General features: G+C 38.3%; 1 protein-coding gene across 4 annotated transcripts in view; it reads left to right on the top strand.

Annotated features, from left to right (window-relative positions):
* Ptpn4 (protein tyrosine phosphatase non-receptor type 4) overlaps positions 1 to 22,598 on the top strand; it is a 171,741-nt gene that overhangs the window by 38,630 nt on the left and 110,513 nt on the right. The window contains exon 1 of one of the 4 annotated variants that reach the window (XM_020184860.2): positions 5,283 to 5,807. The exons of the other annotated variants lie outside the window; for them this stretch is intronic. The gene's annotated coding sequence lies outside the window, so the exon portion shown is untranslated. Of the gene's footprint in view, positions 1 to 5,282; positions 5,808 to 22,598 lie in introns of those variants that run through there. 4 annotated transcript variants of the gene reach the window in all.

Raw genomic sequence — 22,598 nt, 5'->3', positions numbered from 1 at the left:
TGATGTTCACTGCACTTTTTTGAATGTAGGTTCTTGTCTTAAAATTTTGAAAACTTTCTTTCTGTATTGATTGAAATATTACCTCTGTCCTATTTCCTCTTTTCTTCTGGTTTCCACTCAACATAAATATTAGACTGTTTGCATGTCCTCTCGTCTATTTTTGTTTTTCATTATTTCATTCTGTATTTTGCTTTGAATAACAATTGGTCTTTCTTTAAGTTTGTTAATTCTCATTTATTGCTGTGGCTCATCTGCTGTCATGAGTTCCTGTATTTTTGAACTCTAGGCCTTGGGCTTGCCAGGCAGCTGCTCTACACTTGAAACCGTGCCCCAGCCCTGTTTTGCTTTTATTTATTTTTTGGATAGGGTCTGGCATTTTTGTCTGGGGCGTGCCTCAGACAGTGATATTCCTATTTGCAGTCTCCCATGTAGCTGGGATTTAGGTATGTTCCAACCATGGCCAACTTATTTGTTGAAATGAGATCTCACTAACTTTTTGCCTGGGCTGGCCTCACATGGTGATCCTCTCGAATAGCTGGAATTACAGGTGTGAGCCACCATGCCTGGCTAATAAGTTCCTCTATTACATATATATTGTATTTTGTAGTTCTAAAATAGCTGCCTTAGTAGCCCCAAACATTAATTTTCATTTTCTTATTTATATCATGGTTTGGAAAATGCCTACAAAGAGAAAACCAGTATAGAACTTGATTCATCTGAGTTTTCTTATTTTCAAGGATTGTAGCCCTGTGTTGGTTGCTGTATGTTGACTGTACATTTCCTTCCTTCTTTCCTTCCTTCCTTCCTTTCTCCCTCCCTCCCTTTCTTCCTTCCTTTCTCCTTCCCTCCCTACCTCCTTCCTTCGTTCCTCCCTCCCTACCTCCTTCCTCCCTTCCTTCCTCCCTTCCTCCCTTCCTCCCCACCTCCCCACCTCTTTCCTCCCTCCCTCCCTTCCGTCCTTCCTTCCATCTGTATTGGTCCACCTTTTGTAGATGTTTGTGGCAGGAGGGTATTCCAATAGCAGCTACCCCATCTGACCCAAAATAAAAGTCCCAATTGTTTTAAAATATGAAAATATATTCCATTGTATAATAGTGGGCTTTTACTTGAAGTATTTAGTATATGATTTTATGTGTTCTCTGATCCATTCTTCACTGGAGCATGATAGATAGTTGAGCCAAGTAGAAGGACTTATTTCAGTAATAATAAGTATATACATCTTATAAAATCAAAATGGTCTGAGATAATAGTAATTTGATGAGGGGATGAAGTGGTACTTGCTTTCCAAAGATTGAACCCTAAACAGTTGGGCCAATAATGGGTTTAATATTTTAGATTTCAACTGAGAAGTCATCTGCCAGGTTTGAGATATACATTAACCCTAGTTGAACTGGGCTTAGGTGTTACCATGAAAACACCTTTCCTTGGCTTATCAGTTATTAATACCTAATTTTTAATACACAAAAATCATAAATAATTAGGTATCAATTTTGTGTTTTTTGTGTATATGTCCAGCATCTTAAAAATATTTCATAAATATTTTAGCCCACACTCTTTGTCTGCATTCACAGTTTGTATGGGAAACTTGGCTGTTAAGTGATCAACCTTGTCACTTATTCCATGTTCTTTTTTGTACTGTGCTGAATAGAAAGACTGTCTGGTCACTATTTGCCTACACCGTTCTGATACAACTAGATAGTTGGCATGGGTCCTGCTTTCTCTCTTTTGCTCTGTGTGTGTCTCTTCTGAAGTTTGAGTGAATGCCCTTCTCAGATGTGATCTGTTCTTTGGGAAAGGATATATGTCATAGCTCTGTTTCCCTACTAGAACTTGCAAGCAAGCTTTGAGTATTTCTTGGAGTAGTATGGTGACCATAGAAAGAGACGGAATATTTATCATATAAGGAAGCTGCTTGACTAACTTTCTACTGCTCTACTACCTGTCCTCCTTCTCTAGGTAATTCTTTCTTTTGTGTTCCCTGTGGATTCAAGAATCCCTCTGAGGAAGTCCTACTGCCCTTTGCTTATAGGTTGATGTGGGCAGTTGCACTTTGCTGCTCACAATTCTATAGAGAGGAAATTGTTTCTCATCTTCGCATTCATCACAATGTTTATTCCTAACTCAAATCAGATAGTTCAATTATGTATGTACTAAAAATTTGGTTTTATATTAAATGCAGCATCCATTTAGTCCTAATTATAAGCCTTTGGCATTATCTAACGTTTTGTGTCATTTGAGATTGAACTCAGGGACTTGCACATGCTAGGCAAGTGTTCCACCACTTGAGCCAAGCACCCAGTCCTTTTTTCCTTTTTTAGAGGAAGCTCATGCTAATTTTGCCTGGGCTGCCCTTGAACTATGATTCTCTTTTTTTCAGCCTCCCAAGTAGCTATCACCACAGGTATACACCACCATGTCCACCTTTTTAATTTTCTTTTCATTCATTAGACTTAAAATGATAGTGCTTCTGTTACCAAATGGCAGACAGAGGATTCTTTTACACAATTTGGGTAGATACCATGGAAAGGCAAAGGACAACTCACTTAGTGTGACAGCTCTGAGCTTTGAGTGCCAGTGGCTCTCAGCTCTTAGGGCTAACACCTCTAAACTCTGGGTGCCCATGGTTCTCAGTGGCTAGTGTTAACAGCTTTCCCAACTGCTCTTGGCAACTTTCCTAGCAGCTCTCAGCAGATGAAGTTAGCAGCTCCCAGCAGTTTTTGACAGCCCCCTGTAACTCCCCACAGCTCTCAGCAGCTCTCCCAGCAACTGTTCACTCTAGGTAGCTCTCTGGAGCTCCTCTGGGTGTTAGGTCTTCTCTGAGCCAGCAGCCCTTCGCACAGTCAGCTCAGCACATTCTACCCATGGTGGAAATCACAAGTAGGCAATAAAGCTGTCTGAACAAGGCTTTATCAGGGAAGCAGTGCAAAAACTGGAGGTTTCTAACTGGCTCAGTGAGGGTGACAGGTTTGCTACTTATGTAAAAATAGGGTGGGCCCACATATTTATAGTCTACTATCTGCTAACTGCAGAATGTCTGCACCATCAAGAAGTCTGTGCAGGTATACTGGGCTTATTTATCCTGGCTCTCATGGTGAGAAAATTGCTCCTTGTGGACTGAAGTGAGGATATCTGAAGCTGCTGAAGTGTGGTCCAGAAAAGTCTTCTTGGCAACTATGATAGCTGTGGTTGCAGGCTTAAGTCTTCTGGGGGTGGTTGTGGGATATCTTAAGCTGCTGCAGCAGAAATGAGGTATCCCGTAGCTGTCATAAGGCAGGTGGAGTGGCAGGAGCTGTTCACAGTTCTACTAGATGACCAAAGACAGCTCCCATGATTTCTGCAGAAGCTGTGGGGCTGAAGTCACAGTACTGCCTCTAGTGTAACCACTTAATGATAGCCCATTTGTACTCAGGATCCATGGAGATTACAGCAGGGGTCTTGGTCTGGCCCCTTCTCTCTCTTTACCCGGGATGGCAGCCCACCTGGTTGTACTCGGGTGATGGTGGCAGTCAAGTGACCAGGTATGGGGGAGGATCTTCATAGCTATCAGTATAGGTTTCTCCTCTTCCCACCAGTCCCTGACAGCTTTAGCTTTTTAAAATGAAGACAAGAACATTCTAAAAGCAATGATTCAAAGAACTTGGCTTGTTATATATGTGAAACACAGAAAATAAAAGCCTTGATTCTTTTTCTTAGCATATATTAGTTGTACAGAGGTTTCTTTGTGTTATTTCTATACTTTGATCAGATTCATCTGATCAAAGATCAGGTGAATGTATGTTTTTTAGTACCTTTCTCAAAAATCAGGTAATTACAGCTGTGTGGTCTTATTTCTATTGATCTACATGTCTGTTTTGTGCCAGTACCATTTTGTTTTTGTTACACTGTGGCTCTGTAGTATAACTGAAGTCAGGTATTGTGTGACTACAGCATGGCTCTTTTTCTCAGGATTGCTTTGGCTATTTGGAGCCTTTTGTGCTTCCATATGAAGTTTAGGTTTGATTTTTCTATTTCTGTGGAGAATGACATTGGCATTTTTATGGGGATTATAATGAATTTGTAGATTGCTTTCATAAGTGTAGCCATTTTTACAGTATTCTGTCATTTCATGAACATGGGAAGCCTTTTCATCCTCTAGTGTCTTCTTCAGTTTCTTTCTTCCGTATTTTATAGTTTTTATTGTAGTGGTCTTTCACCTCCTTACTTGAGTCCTAGGGTTTTTATTTGTTTTTTTGAGGCTGTTATGAATGGGATTACTTTCCTGGTTGCTTTTTCAAACTGATTGTTACAGTCGGTTTTTTTCTCCTTCTTTCCTTCCTTTTTTTTTTTTTAATTGTTGTGTTGGGTGTGGGTACAATGTGGCATTTACAAAGATTCTTACAATGTATCAATATATCATTATCATACTTGAATTCATCCCTCCACTGCTCTCTTTCATCCCCCCCATCCTGATTCCTGAAACAGTTTCAACAGGTTATTATTTTTTGCATTTACATACATGTGTATACATTATTTGCACCATATTCATCCTCCTACTTCTTTCCCCACCACCTCCCACCAGTGCCAAACCCCACCCCCAGCCCTGGGCAGAACCTGTACCACCTTCCTGTTTCCAATTTTGTAAAAGAAAAAACATAAAAGATAATAATAGAAACATGGTGTTTTTGCTATTTTGAGATAAAGATAACTAAATGGAGATTCTATGTGTTGTTTCCATGTATATATATATATATATATATATATATATATATATATATATATATACATATATATATTACAACCCCAATTGGTTCATCTCTACCAGTCCTCTTCACTACTCCCTAGTCTCCTTCCCATGGTGGCCCTGGGCAGTTTAAGATTTCTATATTCGTTCCTGTATAGTGAGCACATCAACCATCTTAAAAGTTTCTGGTTTCCTTCCCTTGCCCTCTCCCTCCCCCACACCTTCACTTAGTGTGACCTGTGTTCATATATTGCTGCATTTGTTTTAGGTCTGTAATCCGCATATGAGGGAGAACATGCAGCTTTTGGCCTTCTGAGCCTGACTTTACTTAAGACGATGTTCTCCAGTTCCATCCATTTACCTGCGAATGACAAAATTTCATTCTTCTTTGTGGCTGAGTACAATTCCATGGTGTGTAAATACCACATTTCCTTAATCCATTCATCAGTAGTGGGGCATCTTAGCTGTTTCCATAGCTTAGCTATTGTGAATAGTGCTGCAATAAACATAGCTGTGCAGGGGCCTTTGTAGTAACTTTTCTCACATTCCCTCAGGTATATCCTTAGGAGTGGTATTGCTGGATCCTGTGGCAGATCTATTTTTAGTTTTTTGAGGAGCTTCCATATTGCTCAATAGTTCCAACTCTGGTTGGTCAGCTTCTCCCCCAGCAAGGTGGGCCAATTTGGTTTTGTGCACCACCTCCAGACCTGGGAGATTAGTTTAGCTATCTGCCATGCCCCCACTAGGAGGTTGGCTTATGCTCCACACTCACTCCCTGAGTTTGGCTCCTTGCCCCACCCCTGTTCTCCAAGGTTGGTTCACTGTTCCACCCACCCCTGCTGTCAGTGGTAGATTACAATTTAGGTTTATATCAGAGGGATGCAATGTGCCCATAAACTGTGCTGGATTACGTTCAGGGGCAGGGAGGGGGATATGCATGGTGTGTGGTGCTTACCCATTGGGCTTGCAGATTTATGCAGGCAGCTTTGAAACTGGCTGGAAGGAGAAATGGCCAGTGGCTTTTCTCAAGGCAGATGCTTACTGGGACTGGGTTCAGCCCAGTGGGGCATAAGTAGGCTTTCCACAGGTAAGGGATCCAGTATGTTGCAGTGTTTGGTTCTATTTGATGTTCTATATCTGCTTTTTGTGAAGAAAAAAGAAAGAAAGCAAAGGGAGAAATGGCCCTAGTGGCTGTGCCACACCGGGGTTTCCCCTGGCTGTTACGTGGAACTAAAAGCGGTTTTAAGGGGCAGTCCTTAAATTTTATGTGCACCTTGTGTGTTGGTGGTTATTTAGTTGGCTAAAAAGAGCAGAGTTATCCAAATGTGGCTCCCACATCTTGAGTGGTTTCTGAAATCACAGAGCTCAGGAATTCTGATTCCTTCTCCTATCTGCCATCTTGGATCCTCCTTATTGTTGATATTTATATGTTGATTTTGTGTTCTACTACTCTGCTGTGTTTATGAGATCTTAAAGTATTCTGGTGGAGTGTTTTGGGTCTTTTAAGTATAGGATTGTATCACCTGTAAATAGGGATACTTAGAATTTTTACTTTCCTATTTGTATCCTTTTTGTTTGTTTTTTTCTTTATTTCTTTTTTATTTCTGCCTTATTTGCTCTGGCTAGGAATTCAGGCACTATGAGTGGAGAGAATGGACGGCCTTTACCCATTCTCTACTTTAAAGGACATACTTTCAGTTTTTCCACATTTAGCCCAATATTGGTTTTGGGTTTGTTGTACATATCCTTTATTATGTTGACTTATGTTCCTTCTGTCCCTACTTTCTTCAGGACTTTTATCATGAAACGATGTTGAATTTTTTCAGTGGCTTTTTCTGCATCTATTTAGATGATTGTGTGATTTTTGTTGTTTATTTTCTTTTTGTGTTGTGTTACATTTAATGATTTGCATATCTTGAACATCCTGGAATGAAATCAATTTGATCATGGTGTATGATGTTTTTAATGTGTTATTGAATTGAATCTGCAAGTATTAAAAATTTTTGCGTTGATGTTCATCAGGGAAATTGGACAGTAATTTTTTGTTGTGCTCTTATCGAGGTTTGGTATCAGGGTAATAATTGGCTTCATTGAATGAGTTTGGTTACAGCCCTTCATTTTTATCTAAAGCAAAAAAGAAACTTTTAGTTCAAACCCCAGTATGTCCTCCCGAAAAAATCCAAGAAATCCCAAATAAATAACCAAGCCAAACACAAAATCAGTAGATAGAAATGATAAAACCTTGCTTATGCCCAGGCCAGCCTACAATCCTATTTATGCTTTCTCCCATAGCTGGGATGCTAGACCTGTGCCACCATGCCCACCTTTTTGTTGGTTGACAAGTAACCTTGCAAACCTCTTGCCTGGGCTAGCTTCAAACTGAGATTCTCCCAGTTTCTGCCTCCTAAGTAGCTGTTATTGCCAATGTGACCCAGTGTACCTAGCTTCAGATGTTTTAATGTTCTTGCAAGTTCTGGAAAGTTATTATTTCTTTCCACCTATTGATTTTGAATTTGGCTTATTTTTCTAAGACTTTTAGGTGCATTTTTGTTATTTGAGATCTCTCTGGGTTTTTAATATGGACACTCATAGGTGTAAACTTTTGTCTTTGCTGTGTCTTAGTGATTCTAGCAAGTTAGTGTGTTTTCATTTTATGTGATACTGGGAGTTTTCTGATTTCCCCCTTTTTTTCTCTGGTAACCAAACTGATCATTCCAAAGTGTCAGTCTCCATGCATTTATATAGTTTCTATAATTTCTCTAGTTGATTTTTACTTATATTCCATTGTAGTCTGATAAAATGCAGGAGGCCATTTGAATTTTATTTAGTTTGGCAAAAACTGCATGGACTGCTGAGAAGAATGTGCATTCTGTACCTGTTGGGAATATTCTGTAGATACCAGTTAAGACCATTAGATCTGTAGTGTTGTTGATGATACTGGGGATTATATCAAGTGCCTTGCATATGCCAGACAAGTGTTCTACCACCAAGCTACAACTCCAGCCCTTAGTCTATGTCTTTTTAACAGTGAATTGAGACCATTAATATTCAGAAGTATATTCAGAGGTATATAGTAATTATTTTTGTATAATATTTATCTTTTCCTAATCTTCATTTGCTTATCTATTCGTCTAGTGAGGTTTATTCTTTCCCAAATTTTCACTGTTGTGTTTATCTTCCTCTTCTGTTTATCTTCTTCAGTGTTGCCTTAGTGGTCATGAATTCCTTTAGTTTCTTTTAACTCACGTTTGTCATGAAAGGTTATTTCTCCTTTGGTTATGACGGATCACTTTGTTGGAAATAGTAATCTAGGTTGGCAGTTTTTTTGTTTTGTTTTTTGCTTTTAGATATTTATGTGGAGAAGTATCTTATTTTGAAGGGTTTGCTTTTATGTATGACTTGGTGCTTCTCTGCTTCACCTTTCAGTATTCTTTCCTTATCCTGTATATATAATGTTTTAACTACAATATGGTGCAGAGAGGTTTTTTTTCCCAGTCTTACATGTTTGATGTTCTAAAACCCTCTTGTCCCTAAATAACCATTTCTTTCCAAATATTTTGCAGCTTTTCTGATGTTATTTTATTGACTATGCTTTCTATGCCTTTAGCTTATACCTCTTTTTCTATGCCCATGATTAGTAGTTTTGGTTTTTTAAATGATATCCCGGAGGTCTTTTATTATGTTCTTTTGTACTTTAAAATTTTTCCCCTTATTTTCTGAATGTTCTGATTCATCTATCTTGTCTTTAAGCCCTGAGTTATAGGGCTATCCACTGTATAGGTGAGGCTTTCAACTAAGGTTTTTTTTATTTAATTTAGCAAACATTCCATTTCTGAAATTTCAATTTGATGTTTTTTCAGTATTTGTTTATCTTTATTGAGTTTCTCTTTCATATCCTGCATTGTCTTCTTTGTCCCATTCAGCTGTTTTTTGGTATTCTTTTTGAATTCTTTCAAGCATTTATTCATGTCCTTTTAAGTTTTGTTGATCATTCTTAACAGTTATTCTTTTGAGTTCTTTGAGAGCTCATCCACTTCAGTATCATTAGATTCTGTTACTGTGGAATTGTTTAGTTTTGAAGGAGTGGTGTTGCCTTCGTTTTCCATATTTCTTATGTTTTGTGTTGGGATTTGCACATCTGCAGTGAAGTTATTGCTGCACATTTTAGTCACCTATAGTCTTTCAGTTGATTTTTTTTTCATTATTGTTGTGCTGGATGGGGGTACATTGGAGTATTTGCTAAAGTTCTTACATTATATCAAATATATCATATTTGAATTCACCCCTCTGCTGCTCTCTTTCATCCCCTCTCCCCAGATTCCCAGAACAGTCTCAACAGGTATCATTTTTACATTTACTCACATGTGTATACATTGTTTGGACCACTTTCCCCCTACCTTCCCTCCTATCTCTGGGCAGAATCTGTTCTGCCCTCTTGTTCTCTGATTTTGTAAAAGAAAAAACATAAAAGATAGTAAGAAAAACATGTTGTTTTCGCTAGTTTGAGATAAAGATAGCTATATAGGGAGATTCCTTGTGTTGTTTCCATGCATCTATATATTACAACCCAAATTGGTTCATCTCAACCAGACCTCTTCACTACTCCCTACTCTCCTTCCCATAGTGGTCTCTGCCAGTTAAGATTACTATATTTGTTCCTGTACAGTGAGCACATCAGCCACATTCAAGTTTTTGGTTTCTTTCCCTTGCCCTGTTCCTCCTGCATGTACTCTCCTTAGTGTGACCTGTGTCCAATAATAATAGTACATTGGTTTCAGGTCTATAATCCGCATATAAGGGAGAACATGCAATTTTTGGCCTTCTGAGCCTGACTAACAGCACTTAAGACAATGTTCTCCAGTTCCATCCATTTACCTATGAATGACAAAATTTCATTCTTCTTTTTGGCTGAATAAAATTCTATTGTGTATCAATGGCACATTTTCTTAATCCATTCATCGGTAGTGGGGCATCTTAGCTGTTGCTATAGCTTGGCTATTGTGAATAGTGCTGCAATAAACAGGAGTATGTAGGTCCCTTTATAGTAACTTTAGTCACATTCCTTTGGATATATCCCTAGGAGTGGTATTGCTGAATCATAACGGCAGATCTATTTTTAGTTTTTTAACAAGCCTCCATATTGTTTTCCATACTGGTTTTCTAACTTACATTCCTACCAACAGTGTATGAGGGTTCCTTCTCCTCCTCACCCCACCCCACATCCTCGCCAGCATTTGTTGTTGGTGGTATTCTTGATGAAAGCCATTCTAATAAGAGTGAGGTAAAATCTTAGTGTGGTTTTGATTTGCATTTCCTTTATGGCCAGGGATGGTGAGCATTTGTTCATGTGGTTTTTAGCCATTTGGACTTCTGCCTTTGAGAAAAGTCTGTTCAGTTCAGTTGCGCATTTCTTGCCTGCGACCTGGGTGGGTATGCTGTGTGAACCTGACTAAGAGCAGAGGGAATAAGAAGTAAGATACACACAGGCATACAGATGTAAAGCAGAAAAGCTGGGGACAGGAGGGCTGCACATTCCTGGTGGGAAACGTGAGCGCCTACCTGAGCCAGAATGTTTATTTTATAGGTCAGTACAAGGAAGAGACTTAGGTAACAATCAAGCTTCAACAATTCTTTGATTTAAGGTAAAAGGAATGAGGTTTGGTGGGCTAATTTTCCTAAGGCTATAGAAGCTTAATTACAACACATCAGTTCTGGAATCATCAAGGCACGCAGGACATCTTATCTAAGGTATTGATTAATTTGGCATCAGGGAGTCTCCTAACAGTTCTGGTACTTTATCTAGTTCTGCATCAGGGGGGCTGGAATGCGGACACAGCAGGTTGTATTCTTCAAGGAGATGTGAGAACAAAGGTCAAGACATCAGGTGTTGGGAAGAATGAGGGTAGGAGAGACTGCGCAAACTCCTACCATGGAGAGGCTGTGTAAACTCCATTATATCCCAGTCCAGGATCCATGCCTAGTCTCCAACAATTTCTTTATTGGGTCGATGATTTTTTGGGAGTTCAGTTTTTTGAGTTCCCTGTATATTATGGTTATCAGTCCTTGTCTGGTTTATACTTAGCAAAGATTTTTCTCCCGTTCTGTGGGTGGCCTCTTCAATTTGGAGACCATTTTTTTTTTGTTGTGCAGAGGTGTTTTAATTTCATGTAGTCCAATTCATCAATCCTTTCTCTTAGTTGAGTTCTACTGAGGAAGTCTTTGCCTATGCCTAGTGCTTCCAGTGTATTCCCCATTCTTTCCTGTACTAGCTTCAAGGTTTCAGGTCTGATATTAAGGTCCTTAATCCACTTTGAGTTGATACTAGTACAGGATGACAGGCATGGATCTAGTTTTGATTTTCTGCAGGCAGTTAACCAGTTTTTCCACCAACATTTGTTGAAGAAGCTGTTTTTCCTCCATCTTATGTTTCTGGCACCTTTGTTGAAAATTAGGTGAGCATAGCTGTGTGGATTCATATCTGGGTCCTCTATTCTGCTCCACTGGTCTTCATGTCTGTTTTTGTGCCAGTACCATGCTGTTTTTATTGCTATGGCTCTGTAGTATAGTTTGAAGTCGGGTATTGTGATACCTCCAGTGTTGCTGTTTTTGCTCAGTATTGCCTTGGCTATTTGTGGACTTTTGTGTTTCCAAATGAACTTTAGGGTAGATTTTTCATTCTCTGTGATGAATGTCTTCAGGATATTGATGGGAATTTTTTTATTATGTTGATTCTGCCAATCCATGAGCATGGGAGATCTTTCCACCTTCTGTAGTCTTCTTCATTCTCTTTCTTCAGTGGTTTGTAGTTTTCCTTGTAGAGGTCATTCACATGTTTTGTTAAGTTTTTTCCTAGGTATTTGATTTTTTTTGAGGCTATTGTAAATGGAATTGTCTTCCTCTGTTCTTTTTCAGTCTGCTCATTGTTGGTGTATAAAAAGTCCACTGATTTTGTATCCTGCTGCTTTGCTGAAGCTGTTTATGGTGTCTAGTGGATTTTGGGTAGAATTTTTCAGGTTTTTAAGGTATAAGATCATGTCATGTGCGAATAGAGATTGTTTGACTACTTTTTTACCTATCTGTATTCCTTTGATTACTTCTTCTTACCTTACTCCTCTAGATAGGAATTCCAGGACTATGTTGAATAGGAGTGGGGAAAGTGGGCCCCTTTGTCTTTTTCCTATCTTCAGGGTTTCAGTTTTTCCTTATTAAGTATAGGCTATATAGGTTTGTCATACATAGCATTTATAATATTGAGGTACATTCCTTCTATTCCTAGTTTCTTCAGAGCTTTTATCATGCAGTGGTGTTGAATCTCATTGAAGGCTTTTGCTGTGCCTATTGAGATGATCACATGGTTTTTGTCTTTGCTTTGTTTAATGTGATGTATCACATTTAATGATTTGCATATGATGAACCATCCCTGTATCCCTGGGATGAAGGTGACTTGGTCATGGTGTATGATATTTCATATATGTTGTTGGATTCGGTTTGCTATTATTTTATTGAGTATTTTTGTATCAATATTCCTTAAGGAGATTGCCCTGTAGTTTACTTTTTGGATATGTCCTTGTCTGGTTTTGGAATGAGTGTAATACTGGCTTCTTAAAATGAGTTAGGAAGTGTTCCTTCTCTTTCTGTTTTGTGGAGAAGTTTAAGGAGTGTTGGTGTTAGTTCTTCTTTTAAGGTCTGCTAGAATTCAGGGGAGAATCCATCAGGTCCTGGACTTTTCTTTTTTGGGAGACTCTTTATGGCTGCTTCAATTTCATTATTTGTTACAGATCTGCTTAGGTGGTTAATATCCTCTTGATTCAGTTTTAGATGGTCATAAGTATCTAGAAATTTGTCCTTTTTGTCAAGATTTTCCAATTTATTTGATTATAGGTATTCAAAGTAGTTCCTGATGATTCCCTGGATTTCCTTCCAGGAAATCCTTTTTTGTTATCTCCCCTTTTTCGTTTCTGATTTTACTACTTTGGGTCTTTTCCTTCCCTATTTTAGTCAGATTTACCAGGGGCTCGTCAATCCTGTTCATTTTTTAAAGAACCAGCTTTTGTTTCATTGAATCTTTGTATTTTTTTTTTGTCTCTATTTCCTTGTTTTTATTATTAGGTCGTTTATTTGAGATCTTTCTGGGTTTTTGGTATATGCACTCATGGCTGTATGCTTCTCCTATTCGGACTGCCTTTGCTGTATCTCATAGGTTCTGATAGTTGTGTTTTCGTTTTCATTAAATTACAAAAAGTTTTTGATTTCTTCCATTATTTCTTCTATGACCCACTGATCTTTTGAGCGATGTGATGTTCACCCTCCAATTGTTTGAATATTTTCTGCTGCTGCTTTTGTTACTGAGTTCTGCTTTTATTGTATTGTGATCAGATAATATGCTGGGGGTTATTTCAGTTTTCTTAAATTTGTTGAGACTTGCTTTGTGTCCTAAGATATTGTCTGTTTTGGAGATAGTTCCATGGGATGCTGAGAAGAATGAATATTGTGGTGTTGCAGGGTGAAATATTTTGTAGACATTAGTTAGGTCCATTTGACTTATGGTGTCATTTAGTTCTAGGATTTCTTTGTTGATTTTTTTGTCTGGATGACCTACTGTTGGTGATAGAGGGGTATTAAAGTCTCCCACTATCTGTGTTGTGGTCTATATGTGATTTTAAGTCCTTTAGTGTATGTTTAATGAGTTGGGTGCACTGACAATGCGTGCACGTAAGTTGATAATTATTACTTCCTCTTGATGTTTTGCCCCTTTTATTAGTATGAGGTGACCTTCATTGTCTCATTTGACTAATGTAATTTTGAAGTTTACTTTGTCTAAGTTTTGCTACTTCTGCCTGTTTTCGGGGGCCATTAGCTTGGTAAATCTTCCAGCCTTTCACCCTAAGCCAGTGTTTATTTCTGTCAATAGGTGTGTCTCTTGTAAAGAACAGATTGTCGGATCTTTCTATTTAATTCACTTTGCCAAATGGTGTCTTTTGATGGGGGAGTTGAGTCCATTGACACTCAGTGTTAGTATTGATAAGTATGTGGTGACTCCTGCCAGTTAGTTGTTTTTGTCATTTAAGGATTTGAGTGTGTGCAGCCAAATCAGTACTACTCTCTGATTCCTTGTCTTTTCTTCTTCTGTGGTTTAATACTTCCCGTCCTTTTGTGGTTTTGTTTGCTTTCTGTGTGTAGAATTCCTTGCAGAATCTTCTGTAGTGGTAGCTTGGTTGTCATGTATTGTTTTAGTTTCTGTTTGTCATGGAAGACTTTTATTCTTGTATCAGTTTTGAATGATAGTTTTGCTGGGTAGAGTATCCTGGAGCTGAAATTGTTTTCTTTCAGTGCTCAAAATATCTCACTCCATGCCCTTACTGCTTTTAAGGTTTCTTTTGAAATATCTGCTGTTATTTTAATGGGTTTACCTTATGTGTTATTTGGTTTTTTCTCTCTTACAGCCTTCAATATTCTTTCTCTGTTCTCTGTGCTAGTTGTTTTAATTTGCTGTGGAGAGGTTCTGTTTTGGTCAAGTCTGTTTGGTGTCCTAGAGGCTTCCTGTACCTGAATGGGCAACTCTTTCTAAAGATTAGGGAAATTTTCTGCTATTATTTTGTTGAATATATTACTCATCCCTTTGGCTTGCGCCTCTTCTCCTTCAGTACTCATGATTCTCAGGTTTGGTCTTTTGATGGAGTTGCTGAGTTCTTGCATATTCCTTTCACAGCTCTTGAGTTGTTTGACTAAGAGTTCTTCTGTTTTTTCTTTAATATGTATTTTATCTTCGAGCAGAAAGATACTATCTTCCACTTGTTCTAGTCTGCTGGAGTGACCTTCCACTGTATTTTTTATTTGACTAAAGGGACTTTTTATTTCCAGGATTTCTGTTTGATTCTTTTTTTTTTCCTGAGGTTTTCCGTATCTTTGTTCGACTCCTCTTTTATATCTTGTGTTGTCTTGTTTCATGTATTTCTTTTTTTAGTCTCCTTTGTTTCACTTTGGTGTTTGTTGAAGTCCTCTCTGAGTTCATTTAGTTGTTTCTGTGACTTTTCAAGTTTTTTTATTTGTTGTGCCTTGATATATCTTAATTGCATCTTGTACTTCTGGTAACTGTGTCTTGTAGCTTCTCCATGAGTTTGTCAGTGACCTCATCCATGAGAAAGATTTTTTGTTTGTGTGTCACTGAGCTCATTAGTAACATTTATCACTGTTTTGTTGGTGTCTAGAACTGGGCATTCACTTTCTTCATTTCCCACTAAATCCCTATTGAATTTTTTTGGGGGGAGTGCAGTTTCCTTTCCTCCTTCTTCTGCCCTTCATTCTAATTGGTGCCATGCAACTATGTTCTTGATTGGTTAGTTGTTGGTTTTAATTGCCTGTTTTCTTTCCCTTGATTTAATTTTTGTGTTGTGACTGGCTTAGTTGTTAGCTAGGTTGATATGGTATTTCTGTCCCTGACCTGGAGGTATGAATTAGCAATAACAAATTCACACGTTCAATGCCAGACCAGTTGTTTACATATTATATAGAAAAACCCTTGGTGGTGATGTTTATGAACAGTGGGAGTTGGGAGGTAATGGTTGTTAAGATAGAAACTTGGGTGATTGGTAGACATGGCACTGGAAGGGTGGGTGGGGAAAGGGGTATAGGAGATGCTGGGTTTGGGGGCCCTTGTGTGTGTTTGGGTGTAGTTCCACTGTTGTAGTGGTGGCTGCCTGTGTTAGGGATTGCAGAAGGTTGGGGGTATGTACAGTGGTACAATAAGCTACTCAGTGTGCAGTAAATGTATAGGAGGGAGGGGTGATGTGACAGGTTGGGGAAGATGAGGGGGGAGGCAAAATGAGGAGAGAGTGGATGAGAAGGGGCAGAGAGAATAGTAGTGGGGAGGGGAGAACAATGAGTTCTACCATGAGAAAGTGAAGGGGGTACAAATAGGGATAAAAAAGGGGCAAAAGTAAAATTACTAATAACAAAACAAAATAACCAGGTACAATAACAACAAAGAGTTCAGTCAGCTCAGCAAAAGTTATGGACTTATTCCTTTGGTGTCCAATCCTGGTATTGCCGCTTGGTACTTGGGCTGTGTGGGGAAGGGTGCTGCCCCTCTTATTGGACAGCTGTGTGGGGGGAACTGCTGAAGGAATTTTTCCCCCTGCTCTCCTTGGTCTTATGGGCTGCATGTTACAAAGGATCTCTGAGGTGGTCTCATCAGATAGCTGGATTGTGAGCAGTATTTCATTCTTTCTGTCCACAGGGTAGGTTGTAATTGGGACCTGTGGTAGCTCACTACCAGTTTGTACAAAGTGGTTCGAGCTGTTGTTTTCACCAGGCAGCCACTGCATTACCACCATTAAACTGGTTGGTCAGCTTCTCCCCCAGCAAGGTGGGGCAATTCAGTTCCGTGCACCTCCCTCAATCCCACAAGACTAGCTCAGCAACCCATCAAGCGCCTGCTTTGGGAGGTTGGCTTGTTGCCTCACCCCTGCTCCTAGTGCTTGTTCCTTGCCCACCTTCATTTGCTGAGAGTTCAGCTCCTTGCCCCACCCCTATTTTTCAAGGATCGTTCAGCGCTCCACCCTACCCCCACTATCAGTGGTAGATTACAATTCAATGTTTATGTTTCTCAATTTTGTTTGTGGGAGCGGCTTTCAATTTGCCCAGGGGCCATGCTGGATTATTTTCCCTGGGGGTGGGTGGGGGAGTTGTATGTTGTGTGTAGTGCTCACCTGTTGGGTCTGCACTTATGCAGGTAGCTTTGTAACAGACCAGTGGGGAGAAATGGCATGCTGCTTTTCTCAGTGTACTTACTGGGACTGGGTTCAGCCTGGCGGGACGTAGGTAGGCTTTCCATGGGTTGGGGGGTCCAGTATATCATAAGGTTTGGTTCTGTTTGATGCTCTATCTTCTGTTTTTTGAGGTAAAAAGAGAGAGAGGGGAAAAAAAGGGAAGAAATGACCAGTGGGCTTTTTCCCAGGGCAGACATGTAGTGCTTATTCCCTAGTCAATCCCTTGACAAGGAAAAAGGAAAAGTATCCCCTGTGAAGGTTTGAACAATCCTAATCAGTGTCCCTTAGAAATGTTGAAAGCAAAGCTGAACTTTGTTTGTATATGTATACATGATTGCATGCACATATATAGGGAAGTTGCTCATTTTGAAAAATCTTTATTCTGAAACTTTTCTCCTCCTCTTTGAAAATTCAGCATACTAATACACCTTCCTCTTAAGTATTTTTCTTGATAATAGTTTAATGACTTTTTCCATTTTCATTTTGAATTCTTCACATAAATTTTTTAAAGTTTTAACCAGGATTTGTTTTAGTAGAACAGGATAAAGTAGGGAGAATTGGGTTGAGGGAGTGAGAAATGTTTCCTGTTCCCCATGCAGGAAGTGGAGTAAAGACTCCTCTTCACATAATTTTTAATGTATCAATTTCTTTAGTTTCCACAAAGAAAAGCAGCAGATGTTATATATAAGGAATTAGTAGTAGTGTTATGACATTTTCCTGAATATGCAGACATTTCCTTTTTGTTTCTTTTTTTGACAGAATCTTACTGTGTAGCCAATACCAGGCTTGAATTCACAATCCTTCTGCCTCAGCCTCCCAAGTGTTGAGATTACAGATATGCAGCACCATACCTGGCTCATACTTTTCCTTTTGGTGCTTGCTTTGATTTATTTATGATAAGCTTCAGAGCTCATAGTTTTGGCTCTTTTTCAATTACTTCCCCAGTCTGCCATTATATGTTTTTCACATCTCTTACTTTGATTCACTATGGAATGTCTTGCATTTTCCCTTTTTTGGGTAGTATTGGAATTTGAACTCAGTGCCTTGTGTTTGATAGGTAGGTGCTCTACCACTTAAGCCATATTGTGCCCAACACTTTTTGTCTTTTCAAATTATATGTGTATTTAAAAGGTCAAATCTACCTGGGTTACAGAGTATATTAAAAAAAAAAGTAGCAGAATTTTCTGCTCTTTTTCATACTACATTTTCCTAGAAAAAGCCAGCATAATTCTTTTTTAAGGCATTCTTTTCAAATTTGCGAATTTATATAAATGTGGTTATATTAGTATTCTATATGTACATTATTATTACGATGATGTGAATGTTATTTACAGCTGAGCCACATAGCACATCAGTATTAGTTTTTTCTTTTGTGTAAAACTTGGTTCTCAGAGCTAGTAATTTTCTCTCCTTTTTTTCTTTTTTCTTTTTTTTGGCTTCTTGTATTTATTATAATAGTTGCTTGAATCTACTCTTACATATTCCTCACATCAGATATTCTGCCAAATTCATCTTATAGAAGTTGCTTCTTTTGGACAATTTACTCTGTACACTTAGTATACAGCTGTACTTATCTGTTGCCACCATCTTGGAAATTATTTTTCTCATGTATTAGAATTTTGTTTTCATTTGTCTTAGTTCCTCCTGCCTTTGACTGTGTAATTTATAAACACCTTTATTTCTTGTTCACAGTTATGAAGAATGGGAGGTTGAGATCAAGTTGCTGTTTAGGGTATATGTCTAGTGAGTGCCTGGTCTCTGCTTTCAAGATGCTGCCTTGCCTTTTTGTGTTTTCACAAAAGCAGGAAGGAATTAACTAATTCCCTCAAGCCCCTTTTTAAGGGCTTTCATCCCAGAACTCTAGTTATGTATTGACTTCCACAGAGATCCCACTTTTTAATATAGTCACCTTGGGAATTAAGTTATAACAAAATTTCTTTATTGTTTATTCATACGTGTATACATTGTTTGGGCCGTCTCTCCCCACTGCCCCCTTCCCCCTTCCTGCTCCCCTTCACTCCCCTCGCTTCCAGGCAGAACCTGTTCTGCCCTCTTCTCCAATTTGGTTGAAGAGAAAGCATAAGCAATAATAAGAAAAACATAGCACTTTTGCTAGCTTGAGATAAAGATAGCTATACAGAGAGATTCCTAGCATTGCTTCCATGCACATGTGTATTACAACCTGAATTATTTCATCTCTACCAGACCTCTTCACTACTTCCCTGTCACCTTCCCATAGTGGCCTCTGTCAGTTTAAGATTACTTTATTAGCTCCTCTACAGTGGGCACATCAAACACTTTCAAGTTTTAGGTTTCCTTCCCTTTCCCTATTCCTCCTGTACACATTCTCCCCTTAGTGTGTGACCCATGTCCAATAATACTACTGCAATTATAACAATTTTTTGAGGGCCACATAAATTCAAACCATAGCACCATCTCTTCCTCTTTTTTAGTATATGGCTTTGATTTGATAGAGTACATTCTCTAAAAGATTTCTGTAAAAGGTTTGGAGGGGGGATAAATTTTCTTTGAATCTTGCATTTCTGAAAATGCATGTTTGACCTTTAGATTTAATTGATAGTTTGGGTAGAGAATTTTATATTGGAAATAATTTCTCAGAATTTTGATAGTATTGACTTCCACAACTAATGTTGAGTAGTCTCATATCATTCCAGTTTCTATTCTCTTATACATGATGATTATTTCTAGACATTTTGAGGGTCTTTTTCACTGCCATTTCAAAGGTTCATTTATTATTCATGAAATCTGATAGTTTAGTACGTGACACTCTTACTCTCTCCTCCACTGTGCCTAATGTCCCTAGATTTGAAACCATTTCATTTTGCCTTGGAAGTCTTCAGGAGAGGTGTAGTCACCAAGTTGGAGTGAATGGGATTGTGAATTGAGGGACATAAGTAATGCTTGCATAGATTTTCAACCTCTTCCCTTCCCATTTTTAGCCTCATGCTTTATCTTGCCTTTTTTGACACACGTGTCTTTAGTATTTGAGCTTTTCCATGTACTGACTTGCTTGTTTAGTATTCTTCTCTGCAGGTGTTTGGTATTTTTGATATTCTTTTCTTTTTGATACTCTTTTCATCTTCAAAATGTGTTGATACATGTTTAGTGGATGTCTTCTGTCCTTTTGTTATTCTTGTGTTTTTCATTTTTACCACCATTTCCACCCCCACTAACTAATAGGCTTTCAGGAAGGAGTGCAGAGACATGTTCAGTATATTTAAGTTTTAAACAGCAAGTTGTTAATTCTTCTTTGTTAAAAAGAATAACAAAAGTAAATGATAAGTGCAATGAAATTTAAGATCTCATCCTCATATTCACATTAACGTTAAGGTTTTTGTTTTTTTAAGTTTACCCCCCCCCCCCCCGCCAATTTCTGTTTTGCATGTTTTGGGAGGAATATAACAAGAGGCATCTTACCACTTTGTTATCAAGCATCCAAATACTGTACTCTTGCCTCACCCCCATTCTACTGAAGCTACTTCCTAAAATTCATCAGTTTATCAAGACTCATTTATTATTTGACCTCTACTAGCTTTAACAGCTGTCTGCTTACTTCAAGAAAAGCTCTCATCACTTACCTCTCTGATCACATTCTGGATCAATGTCATGTGCTCCTTACGTAGTAGTGTTCCTTGAGGATTTGCTATTGCTTTTTGTTTCTTCACCTTCATTCTGTTTTGCTTGTTGAAAGGTTGTCATATTTATTGTCTTCAGTCCTGATACTTTTCCACAACTCCAATTCCAGGGAGGGTGGGAGGAAGGAAAGATTGGGGGGGGGCAGGAGATTCCACTGAACCTTGATGAGACTTTTTGACTTCCTGAACAATAGAATGAATTGGAAGAGATATGGCATGACTTTCACCAACTTCACGAAATTCTCTTCTGTACCTGTTTTACTAAAGGTGTTTTTTTAATCATGAATGGAGTTTGAATTTTGTCAGATTCTTTTTTTTTCATGATCATTGGCTTAAATATCTATTAGTATGCTGATAGAGTGAATTGCAGTGATCAGCTTTTGATTGTTAAACTAGCCTTGCATTCCTAGACTAAATATTTCTTGGTTGTGATGTGTTATCCTTTTTCTATCTTACTGGATTTGATTTGCTAATCAATGAATGAATGAATGATTTTTGTATCTGTGGTTTCCAGGATTATTGCTGTGTAGTTTTCTTGTAATGTTTTGGCCTATATTTTGTCTGCTTTTTGTATCAAATTAATGCTAGCTTCATAAAATCAATTGGGAAAACCTTAAATGTTTGGTAGAAATTTGCCAGTGAAATAATATGTTCCCAAGGTTTTCTTTGTTGGAAAATCTTAACTATAAATTCACCTTTAATAGAATTAAAACTGTTTAAGTAATATTTTTTCAGCCATTTTTTATTATTTGTATCTTTTAAGAAACTGATCTATTTTATCTATATAGTTAACTGTATGTATGTAGAGTTTGTTATGTTACTTCTCTGGCTTGTTTGTTTTTTGCGGGACTGGGGTTTGAACTCAGGGCTTCATTCTTGTGAAGCAGGTGCTCTACCACTTGAGCCATACCTCTAGTCCATTCGCTCTGGTTATTTTGGAGTTAGGGTCTCTTGAACTATTTGCCTGGGCTGGCCTCCAACCGTGGTCCTCCCAGTCTCAGCCTCCTAAGTAGCTAGGATTGTAGGCATGAACCACTGATGCCTTTTCATATTAATACTTTATTTCCATATAATCTTTCAGAGTAATACTTTTTTTTCTACTGAATTTTCACTTCTTTGTTATTCATCTTGTTGTCAGTAATGAGGTGGTAGGGCAGTTAGCTCTCTTTTACCAATAGATAAATCAGCCTCTGGGATTCCATGGCTTGTCTATAGCATCTTACTAAGCAGTAGCGCTAAGACTAAAATCCAGCCCCTTTAAAACTTCGAAATGACATTTTTATCTTCCATACCATCTGTTGTAAGGTGGATCTGTTCTATTTCTATTCATTTCATTTCTTTGTCTTCTCGAGATTAGTAACACAAATTTCAAACTTTTTTTTTTCCTGTGCTGGGGATTGTTCATGCTAAAGACAAGCTCTTTACTACCAAGCCAATAAGCTGCACTCCCAGGCCATCACTAAAACTTAATTCAGAGTCGTGCCATGAATGACTAGAAATAAGTAGTCTCTGGTGCTGTTTGTCCTATTTTTGCAAGCAATGATGGGTTATTAGTGAAAACGTGTTAGAAGTTAACGTTTTCGCCTCCACTCCTCAGTTTCACAGTGTCATTTGGAACCCAGGAATTCATATTTTAAATGAGTATACAAGGTAATTCATATGCACACATTCCCTGACCTTACAGAGAAACAGATGAAGACTGCCTTTTCCTTATTAACATTCTATAGCTAGCAACTATTTGTAGAACACATTTCCTGCTTGTTCATTACATCTGCCAGAGGGACAGATTCAAAATCCATGCTTAAACCCCAGCTGCACTGTGTGTATTATTCTTTTCACTCATGGAGTAGGCTGTTCTGTTCAGTATTTTTCTAAAACTGAATGATAAATTAATCTGTAGTTTTACAAGAGTAGTCTATAGCAAGAGATTTTGAAATGTACCTCAAAAGTAGTTTCTCAAATACGGCAGATTTTGCAGCCATTCCACTCCTTATCTCCTCCCGCCCAGGACATTTGGCAATTTTTAGAGACAGTTCTGGTTGCTACAGTTGGCTGATGGGTGCTACTGGCATCTAGTGAGTTGAAACATCCTACAGTGCACAAAGACAGTCCCACTATCCACTATAACAGAGAATTTTCCTCTACAGAATGCCAGTACTGCCAAGATTGGTGGAGAAATTGTGTCCTGAGGTTAATGTTCATTACAATTTCTGATGATTAGATAATTTTTTTTAAAAAGTATAGCTATAGTTTGATCCAGTTAGAAATTTTTCAGAAAGATGAAAAAAGCCAAAAGTTTGTATTTTCCCCCTCACCACAGCTCACTCACACACACAATTTGCTTTCCAAGTTGATAGTTTGCATTGTGAAGATATTTGATCAAGATTGATTGAAAAGGCTATTAATTATATGCTACATAACTAGGAATGACTAAATTAACAAACCAACACACAA

Source organism: Castor canadensis, chromosome 4 (genome assembly GCF_047511655.1).
Source record: "Castor canadensis chromosome 4, mCasCan1.hap1v2, whole genome shotgun sequence".
NCBI classification, from domain to species: domain Eukaryota; kingdom Metazoa; phylum Chordata; class Mammalia; order Rodentia; family Castoridae; genus Castor; species Castor canadensis.
The sequence above is the reverse complement of the archived record's forward strand: the minus strand, read 5'-3'. Positions and strand labels throughout refer to the sequence as shown.